The sequence below is a fragment of the Gadus morhua genome, chromosome 2 (assembly GCF_902167405.1).
Source record: "Gadus morhua chromosome 2, gadMor3.0, whole genome shotgun sequence".
Taxonomy (NCBI): Eukaryota; Metazoa; Chordata; class Actinopteri; order Gadiformes; family Gadidae; genus Gadus; species Gadus morhua.
This window is the reverse complement of record NC_044049.1, coordinates 22,954,104-22,974,821: the sequence shown is the minus strand read 5'-3', so window position 1 is coordinate 22,974,821 and position 20,718 is coordinate 22,954,104. Positions and strand designations below refer to the sequence as shown.

Here is a 20,718-nt window from a genome sequence, read left to right as displayed (position 1 = left end):
ATTTTTGATTGCCTACACGATATTTACTAAGTAAAATAAACATACCGAAGTCGTAACAAAATGCCAACGACTCTGAATAATAACTAATATTTTTCTGGTACAATATCTAGCCTACATCTAACCACTCTGATCATGTTCCCTACCTCCAGGCTCCACTAGAGAGCATGAAACGGTCATCAATGACAAGGAGCGGATGAAATACATCATCACTCACTGCCCGCTTCGCGCTCAGAAGGGAACATCAGTTCTCTTCATCGTGGTTAGAGTAACCAATGACTTTCGTACGATATTTCTCAATTCAAAAACTATGGAAATGATCCGTGAAAGTATGATCTTAGTGTTGAAACGGGCGCGGACGGGGACCAATTCATGGGGTAGTCCTTCTCACTGGTGGTTGTGAGGTAGAACTTTCACAATGTTTCAGCTCATGTAAAAATAACGGATGGCACTGATACAAATCTTAGTTTATTGAAACTAAACTCTGGCGTTAATGATGCAGACATGATCCAAACAATAACCACTTTTGACGTTATATGTTGCGTTACCGTGAATTTTGATATGTATTAACCCTAATATTGATTTAATAATGGCACATGAGGACAAACATCGGTATAGAGTGTCGAGTGTTGGGCACCGCACTCGCGGTGATTTATTGGGAACGGTCGCGTACGACACACACACACCGCTCCGCAGGGGTGTGTTTTGTGAGTTTGGGTGTCGCACGCACGCTCCCCGGGACCAACCCAGGTCGAGCCCGCTTGTTTCCGTGAATCGTCGGTTTCACGGAGGCTCTCGGTCCGGCTCGGCTCAGTCTTAATCCGGTCCGACCCAGGTCACTCTGTTAAGTCCCTTCACAATAGTTTACTTTAATACGAATTCAGACCTGAAATTATAATAGTTAATACGAAATGATGATGTATCTTTTTGCCTTGTCACCCCCTATACACGTCAGTCACAATCAACCATTGCTTGTACTATGCGCCACTTACCGTGAGGGGATCAGCTGGGAGAGCGTGTGTCGTTCGGCTTTGCCTGTGTCGAGGAGTCGACAGGGAAAAGGACTCGAACGATTGAGTTAACCTACTACAAATGTAGTCAGGTAGATTTATTTTTAGGTCCAATAAACACAATAACTTTTACAACTTGAGTATAGATTTGAAAAGAAAAGACAATAAAAGAGGAAGAAGATAGATAAAAATGAACAGGACTTTTAACCCAAACTATTGCTGATTCTAAGGGGGGGGGGGATCCTAATTGAAAGAAAAGACAGTAAAAGAAGAAGAATATAGATGAAAAATGGCCTATTTAAAAGCACCAACGTTCATCTCGGGTGGATCCCAAGGTTGGGTCTCTAAGTCTAAGTACCAACGTTCGTCTCGGGTGGATCCCAAGGCTGGATTTCTAAAACTGAGGTTTTTAACAACGTTTCCCAAGTGGAGCCCAGGTTTTAACGTTGACGCAACTCTCGTGCCCCAGTACACCGCACGACCCCGAGAGTTGCTTTTGTTGAGTTAATCACGCTTGAGACTAAACTAGTGCTAGAGAAGATTCCTATTAAACGTACCAACTTTCTTCTCAAGAGGCTCTTGAGGCTGGATGAGGCAGTACCCACGTCCTATCGGGTGGAGCCCAAGGCTGGATTTCTAAAGCTGAGTTACCAACGTACTCTCAGATGAAGTCCGTGGTTGGATATCTGAATCTAAACTAAAAAGAAAATAGAGTCTGAACCGAGCGCTACGGTGTCAGAGTCCCTAAGATGAAAATCTATTGCTATGAAGGCCACAGTTTTTTGGAAGCAGAAGAGCAGGGCAGAGCAGAGCACACGACACCACCAGCAGCAGAAGAAGCAAAAAGAACCAGTGACCAACGAACTAACTGAGCTTTCTCTGCAGATTTCCCTGTTTTACTCTCCTGATAACAAAAGATCCTTTGACAAACATCCCCGAGTTTCCCCTATTTTGCCCGAGGGGCAACACAAGAAGCTTGAAGTTGTGCACATGCTATCATGCGCCGAGTGTTCATACATCATGGGGTCTAAAGGGACACATGTTCTTTGTATTCTTCCAATGTTTCTTCACAAGGAGATAGGTTTAAGCATTCAATTTGCTACATAAAAAGGGTATATAATGTAATCAGTTGGCTCTATGGTAAGATATTTTAAGGCACATAGTTTTAACACATAAGGAAATGTAAAGTAAGCAATTTACTTTCACACAAGCAGTTATAAAGAAACCAATTTTCTTTATCCTAAAATATATGTAAGCATTAAAGAAGTTATAAGGTAATCAATTTACCTTATCATAAAATATACGTAAGCATTAAAGAAGTTATAAGGTAATCAATTTACCTTATCATAAAATATACGTAAGCATTAAAGAAGTTATAAGGTAATCAATTTACCTTATCATAAGAGATACACAAGAAGTTATAAAGAAACCAATTTTCTTTATCATAAGATATATGTTAGCACACAAGAAGTTATAAAGCAAGCAATTCACTTTATCGTAAGATACATTTGGTGACCTTGTTGACAGCATGGGGTCACAGCATGATTCTGGAGTGATTCTGGAACGGCTAGGTGCATCAATATAGTGAGTCCTTTCGGGACACACGTCATCCTCCCATGCACCTATGCCGTATCAGTATATGTGCAGATGTGTACTTGTGTGTGCGTGAGTGTATATGTACTGGTGTGTGGGTGTTGCCATTGTGGGGGGGCCCCAGTTCTCTGTTTATGTGCGCCAAGGCCTGGGGGGTCCAACTTCATCCGAAGTCGGAGCCCAATCCCAGATGGAAGGGGTTTGGGGCTGTTCCAAGTAGATGATGTGTCGTCCATCGCCGCTTTCCAGGATACAGAAACTCTTCTTTGTGGTGAGATGATAAAACAGCTTCCGGGACAGGCGTATGATACTCTGGTTAGAATACCTCCTGGTGTCCTCTGGTGAGGAGGCGACGAGAGTGGAGTACGGCATCAGGTGGTCAGCTTCTCTGATGGAGTTGAGGGGCCAGATGTGTTGATAGACCTCATTTAGCTGGGGCCATCCTCGGAGTCCCAGCCGGAGACCGCAAATGTTGTCGAAGGTCCACTCTGGGTCCTTCAAATTGTAGTTGTTCGTCCTGAACCACTTTCCCTCCTTGAACTGGAACAGCTGGTTCTTGCCTGCTCCTTGTTCCCGGAAAACCACCTCAGAGGGGAGGTGGGAGCCTTCCCTCCGAGTATGTTGGGAGTATTCTGGTCGTTGAGTAGAGAGGGACCCAGTGTGGCCCCGTACGAGGGCCCCAACGCCCATCAGGGGTGGAGACCGCATTGGAGTAGTGTCTCTTGGTACCGCACGACTCCTGAAGTTTGGTCCTCCTTGGGCATGAGTGTTAGATGCAGGAGAGAGAAATCCATGGCTGCTCATCTCTCTAGGCTGTCTGAGTCTCGTCTGGTTGTCGCCCCGTCCCTTCGTTAGGTCATAAGGCTCCCTCCTTGAGCGGGGAGTTTGGGACACCCGGTTTAAGGGCCACCCATCTAGTCTGTGGCCCCTGGGGGTATCCGCGGGACATTGATAGATCATTACTTCTCTGGGTGCTAGCCCTTGGTTAGCTGGGGGATTCCTTTGGCCATAAACGGGAGAATAAAGTGAAGACAACACCCTGGCCCTCTTAGTTTTGCTGTCTACTACTATTCTGTCTCCTGGGTCGCATCGATATCTAGTATATGGGTTAAAGTTAGGAAAATGACTGTCATTAGGATAATGACAGTCATTGTCACTATGCGAGGAGCTTTCAGTCTCTAAGTTAAACGTTACCCTCCTTTTGCCTGAAGGGGCTTCCGTAATTTCCCCGTCTGAGTTATCCTGCTCCCCCTGAGGCAATTCTCCATTGTCCCCAGTGAGGTCGCCTATTCCCTGAATAAACGATTCTAGGAAAAAGGGGTCTGAGGTGTCCGCGTCAAGGTTAATTTGAATTGGGCTGTTATGGTGATCTTCCATCACCTGGTCGATTACTTCTTGCATTTCTACCGCTAACGTGCTTCCTATATATCCCACGTCACGCTGGGTGTCATCCGAGATTTTTAAGGGAGTTTTGGATTTCTTATTTCGGGTTGGATAGCTTGGTCCACCTAATGTGGGCCATTCTTCGAAAGAATAAGTGATTACAACGTTGGACATGCTTTCTACTATACCAGCCACCTCCGTGTCTGCCGTAGCTCTAGCTGGTCCGCTATTGTTTTCAGTCATTCCTCCTGTCTCTGGTGTGGGGGTTTCCGGCGGTCCATCTGGCTGTATGGGCTGGGTTAGGCCAGTGATTAGTTAACAGTTTTTATTAGTATAGGAAAGGGGAAAGGAGTTTTCGGTCAGAGTCTTCTTGACACTGACCCTAGATGTTAGTTACTCTTCACCCGTCCCGCCACATAATTAGTATAACAGATTACAGCCCATGCCGGATCTATTTCAACAACCGTACTTAGTACACAGGCTGTGGTCATTATTGCTACCTGACTAGCTATTTTCTCACATTGTTTCCGTAGGCTGCCTTGGGAGTTTCTATTGAGCTGGTCTAAGTACGTGAGGTAGATAATAACCAGGCTTACAGCCACTCCTAGATTAATGAGTGTCTTGTTCTCCCCTCCTAAATATTCTATAGCATGTCCTAGTACGGAGACAACATACATGAGAAAATTCACACAAGTCCATCCCCTTAGCTTGACTGGTAGGTACATCTGATATACTGTAGGAATATAATATTGTAGGATGGAATGATTGTTCCAGTATAATAAAAAGCTGCATAGGCCTTAAGTAGGTATAGAAATGCTAATGCTCCTCCCATTAACCTTCCTTCTTTTGAGAGGTGGAAGCAGGCCATGATAGAGTACATAACTATAGCAAACATGTCTCTATAGAATATGGTTCGAAATATTACCTGGGTTAAGCCAGTGATCTCGGACTCTCCCGGGGTGCAATTGTTTGCTCCCTCCATTGGTGTCGAGGTCATATTGCTTGCCATATTCTATCAGGATTTCCGGGCTGCTCAAGTGTTGCTTCTGTCTGGGCTCGGTGTGGAGTGAAGGTAGAATCTGTAGGCCTTGGCTGCAGCTTGATTCTTGTCTCTTATGAGTCTATATGTGTTGGTCTGTTTGTCACGCATTACTCTCCTCCTGCTTCTTTATTGGAAGATTGTTTGCTACAAAAATTTTCTTACAAGTTGCCCAAGGCCTATTTTGATCATATAGTATATGACCCCTAAGCATAAAAGGCCCAGCAAGCCATAACCACACCATGTGAGGAGGGTCTTTATTAGAGGCCAGATTCACCCTCCTATGGTGTATATTATGCTTTGTGTGACGTCACCTGCTGTTGTCGGGGCAGCTCCACCAATGTGGAGCTGCAGTGACCCCCAGCAGGTTCATGTGGTTCCTCTTGGGGAACCTTTTGCTCCGTGTACATAGCCGTTAACAACCTCTGGGTCTTGCAGGTTGGCTACATCCTTGCTGTATTTTTTATCTTTCTTCAACCCTGTCCATACAGGGGGAAAAACATTTGGTATTGCACTTCACACATGTTCCTGGTGTCACATGTGTATCTGTTGAAGTTTAGTTCTCTAAACTCTGAATGTGGCCCTTCGGGCCCTTGGCCCTCATAAAGGGGGTTCTCTGACCACTTGGTGGTGGTGCCGTGTGATCTGCTCGCCCCTGCCATCTGAAAAACAGGGTTTAGGTGTGTCCAAGAGTTATTGTTTCGCGATCCGCTTTAACTAAAAAATGTGGAACTAGTTCCCATCATCCTCCCATGGCTCCCCTGGGCCGGTGGAGCCCCCGGTTGTGTTGGCTCTCTTCTTTGTGGACCGTAGATTAATTCGGCTTGGGGGGTCCCTTTATTCCGGGGTTGGTCGAGAGTTACTCGATCTGTCAACTGTTCCGTCAATTCTTCATACTCTCCTACCGAGTGGGTCACCAAAGTGAAGCGAATGGTGGGGTTTGCCCAGATCAGTCTATGGAAGGCCAAGGTAAACGCATGTGTTTCATATTGGAAACCACCACCTCCAAACACTGGCAGGAAAATCCTGATTGGGGGGGGTTCTCCCATATCGAGTACCGTCTGTATTCCTAGGTTCATCACTTCCTCCAGCACCGCCTGTTGGTCTTTGACCGTCTGGTGCCCCTGCCTGGGGAGGTAGCAGCAATGCACTATTCCCACCAGTCCATGCTCCTTGTGTGTTTGTAGGTGGGCTGATGGGGTGTGGAATGGTAGCCGGTTATTTAGCCTTTGATCCTGAGTATACCTATCCGTTAGCGTGGGGAATCTGTCCCTCAGTGCTCGAGCGGCACCCGAATCATGAGCCAGATTTGGATTGGTGGGATTCAACACGTAAACCTTTTCTCCTGGTCCTCGGGGCAAAGGACAGCTCCACAGGTCGCCCTGGTATATGGTCACCTGTCCCTCCTGCCATGGTCCCCTTATGAAATCTGAGGGAGCCCATGGCTCTTGCACCACGGACCCAGGTCTCTCTATCACCTGGGAGTTTCTTCGAGCAGGGACCGGGGAAAGGGCATGTGGTGTTAATGCTCTCCACTGTCCTTCATGTCCAGGTTCTCCCTGAGGCTCATCATATCCTCCCGAGATCTCCCCGTCCTCCAGGGTATCTATCTCGACATCTCGCTCCCCTATCTCAGAGGCAGCCGTTCTGCTCATGTCTTATTTTTATTTATTTTATTTTTTATATCGCAACTTTTAGGGGGAATTTTTACTTTTAACACAGGTTACCTCCTTCTTTTAACCTAATCTATATTTAGGTGGGATTTTGTTTTCAGATAAGATAACTTATTTTACTGTCTCTTATTGAAACTTCTAAGTGGACTTTTATTTATTTAACTCAGGTTGCCTCTTTATTAATGGATTTTTATCTTTGACTAGAATTACTCTCTCATCAAACTAACTATACTTAATCTTACTTACGCTCCGGGGGTTAACCCGTTTTACCAGGTGGAATATTATTTCTTATCACAAATCAAATTACTTCATGACAAGAAATAACTCCGTTGCCTACCTGCTTTATCTAACTAGGGAAGGGGCAACCCTTTTTAACCAGGTGGAAATCAGCTATACGCAAGAATGTCTCCTTTAGCGACCTATACAACTAGGTAGGATGTCACCCTCATCAGATATAACTCCTTTAGCCACCTGCTTCAATACTTTAGGGGGCCAACCCTTTTATTACTAGGTGGAATATTATTTCTTATCACAAATGTAATTGCTCCATGAAAAAAAATAACTCCGTTGCCAACCTTTATTAATAGGGGGAGGGGTAACCTTTTTTATCAGGTCGAAAGTATGCTATATCAGAGAATGACCCCGTTGCCAACCTATATAACTAGGTGGGATATCATTCTCGACAAATATAGCTCCTCTGCCACACCTGCACCATACTATAAGGGGGGGGATAGAGGGGAAAAACGTTTTTCCTAGGACAAAGCTTTTATCACGAACCAAATTACTCCATGACAAAATACAACTTTAATAATAACCTTCATAAACAAGGGGAGGGGAGACCCCCTTGGCCAGGCGGAAAATCAGCTCTATTAAGAATAACTCCGTTGACAACCTATATAACTAGGTGGAATATTACTCTCAACAAATTAAACTCCTTCGTCTACCTGTTCTATTTACTATGAAGGGGGGGGGGGAAAGACCCTCTCTTCCAGGTGGAAAATTAGCTTTATTAAGAATAAACCTCAACAAATAACTTCTTCGCCTACCTGCTTTAATCCACCAAAAAAAGGGGGGGGGGGGTGTGCGGGGCTAGAAACCCTTTCTAGCAGGTGGAAAATTAGCTTATAACTTCTTTTACCTACCTGCGTTAATCCACAAAAGGGGGGGGGGAAACCAGGAAAAACCCCTCTATAACAAGTGGGAAACGAGCTCTATTAAGAAATGACTCCTTTAGCGACCTATACAACTAGGTAGGATATGACCCTCAACAAATATAACTCCTTTAGCCACCTGCTCTTCCATTAAGGGGGGGGGAAACCCTTTCTTCCCAGGTAGAATAGTATTTCTATGAAGAATAACTCTTGCTAACCCTCGTCAAGGTAGCAAGGCCTCTTAGAAAGAAATTTCTCCTTTAGCAACCTGCTTTAAAATCTTTTAGGTGGCTAGCCTATTGTATCCGTAACTATTATTCAGGTAAGGCTGTCTGGTTTTTCCGGACCAGTCAGGCCTCCTAACATAATATATACGATGGCCTGGCTTTTTTAGACCAGTAGACGCCGATCAATTCTTAAAGACAAAAACGGTCTGGCTTTTTAGACCAGTAGAACCCGTTCAATTTTCAAAGGCAAAAACGGTCTGGCTTTTTAGACCAGTAGAACCCGTTCGATTTTCCAAGGCAAAAATGGTCTGGCTTTTTAGACCAGTAGAACCCGTTCGATTTTTAAAGACAAAAACGGTCTGGCTTTTTAGACCAGTAGAACCCACTTATCCTGAAAACTAAATTGAATAAAAGTAAAATTAAAGTGGAACGTTACTCTCAGCTCAATTACCTATTTTATTAGACTATTCTATTTTTAGGTGAGATGGTACCTTTAATAAAATTATTTTATTTATTTTTATTTTATTTCTTATTTTATTTTATGGGGCTAACTTAACTTATCCTTTAAGTCTATTTAGATAGGGCCGCCTGGTTCCTGACCAGTCGGGCCTCTGTTTAATTCTGAAGTCAAAACGGCCTGGCTTTTTAGACCAATCGGGCCAGTTTAACTTGAAAATTAAATCGAATAGAAATAAAATTAAGGTGTAACGTTACTTTTAGCACAAATACCGATCTCATTAGACTACTTTATTTTTAGGTGAGATGGTACCTTTAACCCCAATAATGTATTAGGCGCGCTAGCAAGCAGAAATAACCAAAACTTGATAATTGTAATATAATCAAAAACCATCGACCATTGCCAACCAATAATCAATAATTTCAACCAAATACAACAATCATAGCTATCAATGCCAATGAACATCAATAAATTTTCTCACAATTCAAAACCAATACTGCCTAGTCCGTTGTCTAGTCACAGCCTCACAAGACGCAAATATGGGGAAAAAACAACTATCAATTTACAATCGCAACAGGATTGCAATCATCGATCACCCATAAGCAATAATCAATAACCACAACCAATCACAATGCAACAATAGTTATTAATATCAATGATCGAAAATTAAGACCAAGACTGCCTAGTCTGTAGATTAGTTACGGTCTTTTTTATTCTAGGTGTGCGATTCGTGCACTGGACTGCCTGGTATGTTTGACCAGCTACAGCCCCACGTTGGGCGCCATGTCGAGTGTTGGGCACCGCACTCGCGGTGATTTATTGGGAACGGTCGCGTACGACACACACACACCGCTCCGCAGGGGTGTGTTTTGTGAGTCTGGGTGTCGCACGCACGCTCCCCGGGACCAACCCAGGTCGAGCCCGCTTGTTTCCGTGAATCGGCGGTTTCACGGAGGCACTCGGTCCGGCTCGGCTCAGTCTTAATCCGGTCCGACCCAGGTCACTCTGTTAAGTCCCTTCACAATAGTTTACTTTAATACGAATTCAGACCCGAAATTATAATAGTTAATACGAAATGATGATGTATCTTTTTGCCTTGTCACCCCCTATACACGTCAGTCACAATCAACCATTGCTTGTACTATGCACCACTTACCGTGAGGGGATCAGCTGGGAGAGCGTGTGTCGTTCGGCTTTGCCTGTGTCGAGGAGTCGACAGGGAAAAGGACTCGAACGATTGAGTTAACCTACTACAAATGTAGTCAGGTAGATTTATTTTTAGGTCCAATAAACACAATAACTTTTACAACTTGAGTATAGATTTGAAAAGAAAAGACAATAAAAGAGGAAGAAGATAGATAAAAATGAACAGGACTTTTAACCCAAACTATTGCTAATTCTAAGGGGGGGGGGGGGATCCTAATTGAAAGAAAAGACAGTAAAAGAAGAAGAATATCGATGAAAAATGGCCTATTTAAAAGCACCAACGTTCATCTCGGGTGGATCCCAAGGTTGGGTCTCTAAGTCTAAGTACCAACGTTCGTCTCGGGTGGATCCCAAGGCTGGATTTCTAAAACTGAGGTTTTTAACAACGTTTCCCAAGTGGAGCCCAGGTTTTAACGTTGACGCAACTCTCGTGCCCCAGTACACCGCACGACTCCGAGAGTTGCTTTTGTTGAGTTAATCACGCTTGAGACTAAACTAGTGCTAGAGAAGATTCCTATTAAACGTACCAACTTTCTTCTCAAGAGGCTCTTGAGGCTGGATTTCTAAGTACCCACGTCCTATCGGGTGGAGCCCAAGGCTGGATTTCAAAAGCTGAGTTACCAACGTACTCTCAGATGAAGTCCGTGGTTGGATATCTGAATCTAAACTAAAAAGAAAATAGAGTCTGAACCGAGCGCTACGGTGTCAGAGTCCCTAAGATGAAAATCTATTGCTATGAAGGCCACAGTTTTTTGGAAGCAGAAGAGCAGGGCAGAGCAGAGCACACGACACCACCAGCAGCAGAAGAAGCAAAAAGAACCAGTGACCAACGAACTAACTGAGCTTTCTCTGCAGATTTCCCTGTTTTACTCTCCTGATAACAAAAGATCCTTTGACAAACATCCCCGAGTTTCCCCTATTTTGCCCGAGGGGCAACACAAGAAGCTTGAAGTTGTGCACATGCTATCATGCGCCGAGTGTTCATACATCATGGGGTCTAAAGGGACACATGTTCTTTGTATTCTTCCAATGTTTCTTCACAAGGAGATAGGTTTAAGCATTCAATTTACTACATAAAAAGGGTATATAATGTAATCAGTTGGCTCTATGGTAAGATATTTTAAGGCACATAGTTTTAACACATAAGGAAATGTAAAGTAAGCAATTTACTTTCACACAAGCAGTTATAAAGAAACCAATTTTCTTTATCCTAAAATATATGTAAGCATTAAAGAAGTTATAAGGTAATCAATTTACCTTATCATAAAATATACGTAAGCATTAAAGAAGTTATGAGGTAATCAATTTACCTTATCATAAAATATACGTAAGCATTAAAGAAGTTATAAGGTAATCAATTTACCTTATCATAAGAGATACACAAGAAGTTATAAAGAAACCAATTTTCTTTATCATAAGATATATGTTAGCACACAAGAAGTTATAAAGCAAGCAATTCACTTTATCGTAAGATACATGTGGTGACCTTGTTGACAGCATGGGGTCACAGCATGATTCTGGAGTGATTCTGGAACGGCTAGGTGCATCAATATAGTGAGTCCTTTCGGGACACACGTCAAGAGTGACGTTCAAAACTAGTTATCATAAGGGCCAATACAGGTACCACGCACAACTACGTTAAAGGAGTGATATGATAAAGAGATATTAGAGATAAATAGTCGCCACATCTCTTTGCCAGACACGGGGGTCCGTTGACGAAAGTACCACCCCGCCTGTCGGAATTCAACTCAATCCCCACTGCTTTAGTTCAACTCACATCCGACCTCTCTGTTTATTTATGTTATTCAAAATCCTACCAAGTATTAAACACAGGAAATTCATGTGCATAGGCTACTGCTATATTGTGCCGTTATTGTACAGACATTCCAGATTCAGTGAGTGCAAATGACTTGATACTGTCTACAACATGATAACCTGCACAGAGATTGAATTAACAATTTATACTACTTGATATGGCCATCACTCGCATCACATCAAAAGTGAAATATTATTTTATATATTATATACACCTGAGCAATTACACCAGCAATGCAGGTAACTTCAAACGCTTCACAAGAGCCTACACTACATCAGTATTTTTGATTGCCTACACAATATTTACTAAGTAAAATAAACATACCGACGACGTAACAAAATGCCAACGACTCTGAATAATAACTAATAGTTATCTGGTACAATATCTGGCCTACATCTAACCACTCTGATCATGTTCCCTACCTCCAGGCTCCACTAGAGAGCATGGAACGGTCATCAATGACAATGAGCGGATGAAATGCATCATCACTCACTGCCCGCTTCGCGCTCAGAAGGGAACATGAGTTCTCTTCATCGTGGTTAGAGTAACCGATCACTTTCGTACGATATTTCTCAAGTCAAAGACTATAGAAATGATCCCAGAAAGTATGATCTTAGAGTTGAAACGGGCGCGGACGGGCACCAATTCATGGGGTAGTCCTTCTCACTGGTGGTTGTGAGGTAGAACTTTCACAATGTTTCAGCTCATGTAAAAATAACAGATGGCACAGATACAAATCTTAGTTTATTGAAACTAAACTCTGGCGTTAATGATGCAGACATGATCCAAACAATAACCACTTTTGACGTTATATGTTGCGTTACCGTGAATTTGGATATGTATTAACCCTAATATTGATTTAATAATGGCACATGAGGACAAACATCGGTATAGAGTGACGTTCAAAACTAGTTATCATAAGGGCCAATACAGGTACCACCCACAACTACGTTAAAGGAGTGATATGATAAAGAGATATTAGAGATAAATAGTCGCCACATCTCTTTACCAGACACGGGGGTCCGTTGACGAAAGTACCACCCCGCCTGTCGGAATTCAACTCAATCCCCACTACTTTAGTTCAACTCACATCCGACCTCTCTGTTTATTTATGTTATTCAAAATCCTACCAAGTATTAAACACAGGAAATTCATGTGCATAGGCTACTGCTATATTGTGCCGTTATTGTACAGACATTCCAGATTCAGTGAGTGCAAATGACTTGATACTGTCTACAACATGATAACCTGCACAGAGATTGAATTAACAATTTATACTACTTGATATGGCCATCACTCGCATCACATCAAAAGTGAAATATTATTTTATATTTTATATACACCTGAGCAATTACACCAGCAATGCAGGTAACTTCAAACGGTTTACAAGAGCCTACACTACATCAGTATTTTTGATTGCCTACACGATATTTACTAAGTAAAATAAACATACCGAAGTCGTAACAAAATGCCAACGACTCTGAATATTAACTAATATTTATCTGGTACAATATCTAGCCTACATCTAACCACTCCGATCATGTTCCCTACCTCCAGGCTCCACTAGAGAGCATGGAACGGTCATCAATGACAAGGAGCGGATGAAATGCATCATCACTCACTGCCCGCTTCGCGCTCGGAAGGGAACATCAGTTCTCTTCATCGTGGTTAGAGTAACCGATCACTTTCGTACGATATTTCTCAAGTCTAAAACTATAGACATGATCCCTGAAAATATGATCTTAGTGTTGAAACGGGCGCGGACGGGCACCAATTCATGGGGTAGTCCTTCTCACTGGTGGTTGTGAGGTAGAACTTTCACAATGTTTCAGCTCATGTAAAAATAACAGATGGCACAGATACAAATCTTAGTTTATTGAAACTAAACTCTGGCGTTAATGATGCAGACATGATCCAAACAATAACCACTTTTGACGTTATATGTTGCGTTACCGTGAATGTTGATATGTATTAACCCTAATATTGATTTAATAATGGCACATGAGGACAAACATCGGTATAGAGTGACGTTCAAAACTAGTTATCATAAGGGCCAATACAGGTACCACGCACAACTACGTTAAAGGAGTGATATGATAAAGAGATATAGAGATAAATAGTCGCCACATCTCTTTGCCAGACACGGGGGTCCGTTGACGAAAGTACCACCCCGCCTGTCGGAATTCAATTCAATCCCCACTGCTTTAGTTCAACTCACATCCGAGGGGTGTTCCACGAACGGAGGTTTAACAAACACTGAGTTAACGCTGAACTCTAGGTTGATTGACCCTGTGCTGACCAACCCAGAGTTTTCGGTTCCACAGCAGCGGTTATGCATTAGTTCAATCGACTCGGGGTTGGTTAACACAGGGTTGTGCGCGTCCACGCCAAACTTAAAAAGACGTGATGTATGGATCATGGAAATGATCGATATGGCGAAACGGGCCGCTTAATTCAATGAAATGGAACTCCAGGTTCTCCTGGAGAGCAATGACGAGGAGAAGGACATTATCACAAGATAAGGGAACGCTAAAACCTCTGGAACCCGGAGAACCAAAGCCTGGCAGCGGATCGCTGACCGCGTAAATGCGTTAGTTACACGTCAAAAGCATGATCCTTAATATTTGAGCCATGAATATATAAATATCCCAGTTAAGCATTCTTAAAGATCCTACCACATAAGCCCTTTCTTCTAAAACAATATGTTCTCCGATTGCTTCCAAGCGGTCAGAGGATCAAGTATAAAAATGAAGTATAAAAAACATACAAACTGGTAAGCTTTTCCCAACATCGTATTGGTATCAATTTAAATAAGCCATTTTTTTAAGCCAATCGTGAAAAGGCCGACAGTCGGCAGACTGGATCTGGCCCTCAAATTGTCTTGACCCCGGTGGAGGAGCTGTTAATAAACATAAATTCAGGGCGCCCTGGCATGGAGGGGGTACCTGGAGGTAGGCCTAATACCACCTCAGAGAGTCATGGGCCATACCCCACACTGGTTGAATGTAGGTTTTTGTGTTTCTTGTATTTTAGATTTTTTTTGCCTTCGAAGTAACACATGCAAACCGTGTGCTTGCCACAGTGCATACTATTCCAAATGTTTCTTTTTTTGGTAACTGGGTAGAACACCTAAAAGTGACAATTCATCAACTTCACAGATCAAGATGGATCAGTGCTTGTAATGAAGCTGCCGGCTACGATCGAACATTCTCCAGTGGATGCAAGTCCGTTAGGACTATTTTATACTTTATGTTGTAAATGCCTCTCGGCATAGTACTCAGACAATATTGCTCTTTGTATGATAGGAGGCCGATACAAATATTGGATGGGTCATCTGAAACGACTGTGATGTGCTCAGCATCTCCAGCATTATAGCCTAGATAAAACTACCATTTGAAAAAAACGGAGGGCTACGCAAATAGTCTGGAGTGAACTGAGGCCAGGTCCTCGATTGGTAGTGTTGGCTATGTAAGGCTATTTAAATATATTAAAGATTTGCGCGAGAATCTATCTCTCCACTCCAGCAAAAAGTCATCCAATATGCCAAGATGTCGAGCCGTGGTCTTATCAATCGCTCCCGGTGGATTGCACGTATAATTTGCGCTCTGATATCAGCAGTTCTCTCATCAAAAGGGCATGCCATTGTGAACATATGAAATCTGCGGTGAACGCCAGTTGAAATACCCAAAACCGGGTTATGTTTCAAACTAAACCTGCGCAAAACCTGGTCCGACCAGGTTTGATTCAGAGCATATGTCGCTATAGCAACTAACATGCCGTGATCCTTTTGGAACGGAAAAGCTAGGGTTACAGCAAACCCTGGGTTAACTTACCCGGTTATGTGATAAAACCGGCTTTGTGGAACACCCCACTGACCTCTCTGTTTATTTATGTTATTCAAAATCCTACCAAGTATTAAACACAGGAAATTCATGTGCATAGGCTACTGCTATATTGTGCCGTTATTGTACAGACATTCCAGATTCAGTGAGTGCAAATGACTTGATACTGTCTACAACATGATAACCTGCACAGAGATTGAATTAACAATTTATACTACTTGATATGGCCATCACTCGCATCACATCAAAAGTGAAATATTATTTTATATATTATATACACCTGAGCAATTACACCAGCAATGCAGGTAACTTCAAACGGTTTACAAGAGCCTACACTACATCAGTATTTTTGATTGCCTACACGATATTTACTAAGTAAAATAAACATACCGAAGTCGTAACAAAATGCCAACGACTCTGAATAATAACTAATATTTATCTGGTACAATATCTAGCCTACATCTAACCACTCTGACCATGTTCCCTACCTCCAGGCTCCACTAGAGAGCATGAAACGGTCATCAATGACAAGGAGCGGATGAAATACATCATCACTCACTGCCCGCTTCGCACTCAGAAGGGAACTTCAGTTCTCTTCATCGTGGTTAGAGTAACCGATGACTTTCGTACGATATTTCTCAAGTCAAAAACTATAGAAATGATCCCTGAAAGTATGACCTTAGTGTTGAAACGGGCGCGGACGGGCACCAATTCATGGGGTAGTCCTTCTCACTGGTGGTTGTGAGGTAGAACTTTCACAATGTTTCAGCTCATGTAAAAATAACGGATGGCACTGATACAAATCTTAGTTTATTGAAACTAAACTCTGGCGTTAATGATGCAGACATGATCCAAACAATAACCACTTTTGACGTTATATGTTGCGTTACCGTGAATGTTGATATGTATTAACCCTAATATTGATTTAATAATGGCACTTGAGGACAAACATCGGTATAGAGTGACGTTCAAAACTAGTTATCATAAGGGCCAATACAGGTACCACGCACAACTACGTTAAAGGAGTGATATGATAAAGAGATATAGAGATAAATAGTCGCCACATCTCTTTGCCAGACACGGGGGTCCGTTGACGAAAGTACCACCCCGCCTGTCGGAATTCAACTCAATCCCCACTGCTTTAGTTCAACTCACATCCGACCTCTCTGTTTATTTATGTTATTCAAAATCCTACCAAGTATTAAACACAGGAAATTCATGTGCATAGGCTACTGCTATATTGTGCCGTTATTGTACAGACATTCCAGATTCAGTGAGTGCAAATGACTTGATACTGTCTACAACATGATAACCTGCACAGAGATTGAATTAACAATTTATACTACTTGATATGGCCATCACTCGCATCACATCAAAAGTGAAATATTATTTTATATATTATATACACCTGAGCAATTACACCAGCAATGCAGGTAACTTCAAACGGTTTACAAGAGCCTACACTACATCAGTATTTTTGATTGCCTACACGATATTTACTAAGTAAAATAAACATACCGAAGTCGTAACAAAATGCCAACGACTCTGAATATTAGCTAATATTTATCTGGTACAATATCTAGCCTACATCTAACCACTCTGATCATATTCCCTACCTCCAGGCTCCACTAGAGAGCATGGAACGGTCATCAATGACAAGGAGCGGATGAAATGCATCATCACTCACTGCCCGCTTCGCGCTCAGAAGGGAACATCAGTTCTCTTCATCGTGGTTAGAGTAACCGATCACTTTCGTACGATATTTCTCAAGTCAAAGACTATAGAAATGATCCCTGAAAGTATGATCTTAGTGTTGAAACGGGCGCGGACGGGCACCAATTCATGGGGTAGTCCTTCTCACTGGTGGTTGTGAGGTAGAACTTTCACAATGTTTCAGCTCATGTAAAAATAACGGATGGCACAGATTCAAATCTTAGTTTATTGAAACTAAACTCTGGCGTTAATGATGCAGACATGATCCAAACAATAACCACTTTTGACATTATATGTTGCGTTACCGTGAATGTTGATATGTATTAACCCTAATATTGATTTAATAATGGCACATGAGGACAAACATCGGTATAGAGTGACGTTCAAAACTAGTTATCATAAGGGCCAATACAGGTACCACGCACAACTACGTTAAAGGAGTGATATGATAAAGAGATATAGAGATAAATAGTCGCCACATCTCTTTGCGTGACACGGGGGTCCGTTGACGAAAGTACCACCCCGCCTGTCGGAATTCAACTCAATCCCCACTGCTTTAGTTCAACTCACATCCGACCTCTCTGTTTATTTATGTTATTCAAAATCCTACCAAGTATTAAACACAGGAAATTCATGTGCATAGGCTACTGCTATATTGTGCCGTTATTGTACAGACATTCCAGATTCAGTGAGTGCAAATGACTTGATACTGTCTACAACATGATAACCTGCACAGAGATTGAATTAACAATTTATACTACTTGATATGGCCATCACTCGCATCACATCAAAAGTGAAATATTATTTTATATATTATATACACCTGAGCAATTACACCAGCAATGCAGGTAACTTCAAACGGTTTACAAGAGCCTACACTACATCAGTATTTTTGATTGCCTACACGATATTTACTAAGTAAAATAAACATACCGAAGTCGTAACAAAATGCCAACGACTCTGAATAATAACTAATATTTATCTGGTACAATATCTAGCCTACATCTAACCACTCTGATCATGTTCCCTACCTCCAGGCTCCACTAGAGAGCATGAAACGGTCATCAATGACAAGGAGCGGATGAAATACATCATCACTCACTGCCCGCTTCGCGCTCAGAAGGGAACTTCAGTTCTCTTCATCGTGGTTAGAGTAACCGATGACTTTCGTACGATATTTCTCAAGTCAAAAACTATAGAAATGATCCCTGAAAGTATGACCTTAGTGTTGAAACGGGCGCGGACGGGCACCAATTCATGGGGTAGTCCTTCTCACTGGTGGTTGTGAGGTAGAACTTTCACAATGTTTCAGCTCATGTAAAAATAACGGATGGCACTGATACAAATCTTAGTTTATTGAAACTAAACTCTGGCGTTAATGATGCAGACATGATCCAAACAATAACCACTTTTGACGTTATATGTTGCGTTACCGTGAATGTTGATATGTATTAACCCTAATATTGATTTAATAATGGCACTTGAGGACAAACATCGGTATAGAGTGACGTTCAAAACTAGTTATCATAAGGGCCAATACAGGTACCACGCACAACTACGTTAAAGGAGTGATATGATAAAGAGATATAGAGATAAATAGTCGCCACACCTCTTTGCGTGACACGGGGGTCCGTTGACGAAAGTACCACCCCGCCTGTCGGAATTCAACTCAATCCCCACTGCTTTAGTTCAACTCACATCCGACCTCTCTGTTTATTTATGTTATTCAAAATCCTACCAAGTATTAAACACAGGAAATTCATGTGCATAGGCTACTGCTATATTGTGCCGTTATTGTACAGACATTCCAGATTCAGTGAGTGCAAATGACTTGATACTGTCTACAACATGATAACCTGCACAGAGATTGAATTAACAATTTATACTACTTGATATGGCCATCACTCGCATCACATCAAAAGTGAAATATTATTTTATATATTATATACACCTGAGCAATTACACCAGCAATGCAGGTAACTTCAAACGGTTTACAAGAGCCTACACTACATCAGTATTTTTGATTGCCTACACGATATTTACTAAGTAAAATAAACATACCGAAGTCGTAACAAAATGCCAACGACTCAGAATATTAACTAATATTTATCTGGTACAATATCTAGCCTACATCTAACCACTCTGATCATGTTCCCTACCTCCAGGCTCCACTAGAGAGCATGGAACGGTCATCAATGACAAGGAGCGGATGAAATGCATCATCACTCACTGCCCGCTTCGCGCTCAGAAGGGAACATCAGTTCTCTTCATCGTGGTTAGAGTAACCGATCACTTTCGTACGATATTTCTCAAGTCAAAGACTATAGAAATGATCCCAGAAAGTATGATCTTAGTGTTGAAACGGGCGCGGACGGGCACCAATTCATGGGGTAGTCCTTCTCACTGGTGGTTGTGAGGTAGAACTTTCACAATGTTTCAGCTCATGTAAAAATAACGGATGGCACAGATTCAAATCTTAGTTTATTGAAACTAAACTCTGGCGTTAATGATGCAGACATGATCCAAACAATAACCACTTTTGACATTATATGTTGCGTTACCGTGAATGTTGATATGTATTAACCCTAATATTGATTTAATAATGGCACATGAGGACAAACATCGGTATAGAGTGACGTTCAAAACTAGTTATCATAAGGGCCAATACAGGTACCACGCACAACTACGTTAAAGGAGTGATATGATAAAGAGATATAGAGATAAATAGTCGCCACATCTCTTTGCCAGACACGGGGGTCCGTTGACGAAAGTACCACCCCGCCTGTCGGAATTCAACTCAATCCCCACTGCTTTAGTTCAACTCACATCCGACCTCTCTGTTTATTTATGTTATTCAAAATCCTACCAAGTATTAAACACAGGAAATTCATGTGCATAGGCTACTGCTATATTGTGCCGTTATTGTACAGACATTCCAGATTCAGTGAGTGCAAATGACTTGATACTGTCTACAACATGATAACCTGCACAGAGATTGAATTAACAATTTATACTACTTGATATGGCCATCACTCGCATCACATCAAAAGTGAAATATTATTTTATATATTATATACACGTGAGCAATTACACCAGCAATGCAGGTAACTTCAAACGGTTTACAAGAGCCTACACTACATCAGTATTTTTGATTGCCTACACGATATTTACTAAGTAAAATAAACACACCGAAGTCGTAACAAAATGCCAACGACTCTGAATAATAACTAATATTTATCTGGTACAATATCCAGCCTACATCTAACCACTCTGATCATGTTCCCTACCTCCAGGCTCCACTAGAGAGCATGAAACGGTCATCAATGACAAGGAGCGGATGAAATACATCATCACTCACTGCCCGCTTCGCGCTCAGAAGGGAACTTCAGTTCTCTTCATCGTGGTTAGAGTAACCGATGACTTTCGTACGATATTTCTCAAGTCAAAAACTATAGAAATGATCCCTGAAAGTATGATCTTAGTGTTGAAACGGCCGCGGACGGGCAACAATTCATGGGGTAGTCCTTCTCACTGGTGGTTGTGAGGTAGAACTTTCACAATGTTTCAGCTCATGTAAAAATAACGGATGGCACTGATACAAATCTTAGTTT

The 20,718-nt window shown here is 42.0% G+C and overlaps 8 non-coding genes across 8 annotated transcripts; all 8 read right to left on the bottom strand.

Annotated features, from left to right (window-relative positions):
* Nucleotides 1-120: 120 nt before the first annotated feature.
* Nucleotides 121-336, bottom strand: LOC115539451 (small nucleolar RNA U3). The gene has a single exon (XR_003975909.1). It is a non-coding gene; the product is annotated as a small nucleolar RNA U3 (small nucleolar RNA).
* An 11,615-nt stretch (nucleotides 337-11,951) lies between these two features.
* LOC115539505 (small nucleolar RNA U3) lies at nucleotides 11,952-12,167 on the bottom strand. The gene has a single exon (XR_003975953.1). It is a non-coding gene; the product is annotated as a small nucleolar RNA U3 (small nucleolar RNA).
* A 913-nt stretch (nucleotides 12,168-13,080) lies between these two features.
* LOC115539442 (small nucleolar RNA U3) lies at nucleotides 13,081-13,296 on the bottom strand. Its single transcript, XR_003975902.1, has one exon. It is a non-coding gene; the product is annotated as a small nucleolar RNA U3 (small nucleolar RNA).
* A 2,563-nt stretch (nucleotides 13,297-15,859) lies between these two features.
* On the bottom strand, nucleotides 15,860-16,075 carry LOC115539440 (small nucleolar RNA U3). The gene has a single exon (XR_003975900.1). It is a non-coding gene; the product is annotated as a small nucleolar RNA U3 (small nucleolar RNA).
* A 912-nt stretch (nucleotides 16,076-16,987) lies between these two features.
* Nucleotides 16,988-17,203, bottom strand: LOC115539504 (small nucleolar RNA U3). The gene has a single exon (XR_003975952.1). It is a non-coding gene; the product is annotated as a small nucleolar RNA U3 (small nucleolar RNA).
* A 912-nt stretch (nucleotides 17,204-18,115) lies between these two features.
* LOC115539424 (small nucleolar RNA U3) lies at nucleotides 18,116-18,331 on the bottom strand. The gene has a single exon (XR_003975884.1). It is a non-coding gene; the product is annotated as a small nucleolar RNA U3 (small nucleolar RNA).
* A 912-nt stretch (nucleotides 18,332-19,243) lies between these two features.
* LOC115539501 (small nucleolar RNA U3) lies at nucleotides 19,244-19,459 on the bottom strand. The gene has a single exon (XR_003975950.1). It is a non-coding gene; the product is annotated as a small nucleolar RNA U3 (small nucleolar RNA).
* Nucleotides 19,460-20,371: 912 nt separating this feature from the next.
* LOC115539527 (small nucleolar RNA U3) lies at nucleotides 20,372-20,587 on the bottom strand. Its single transcript, XR_003975972.1, has one exon. It is a non-coding gene; the product is annotated as a small nucleolar RNA U3 (small nucleolar RNA).
* Nucleotides 20,588-20,718: the final 131 nt, after the last annotated feature.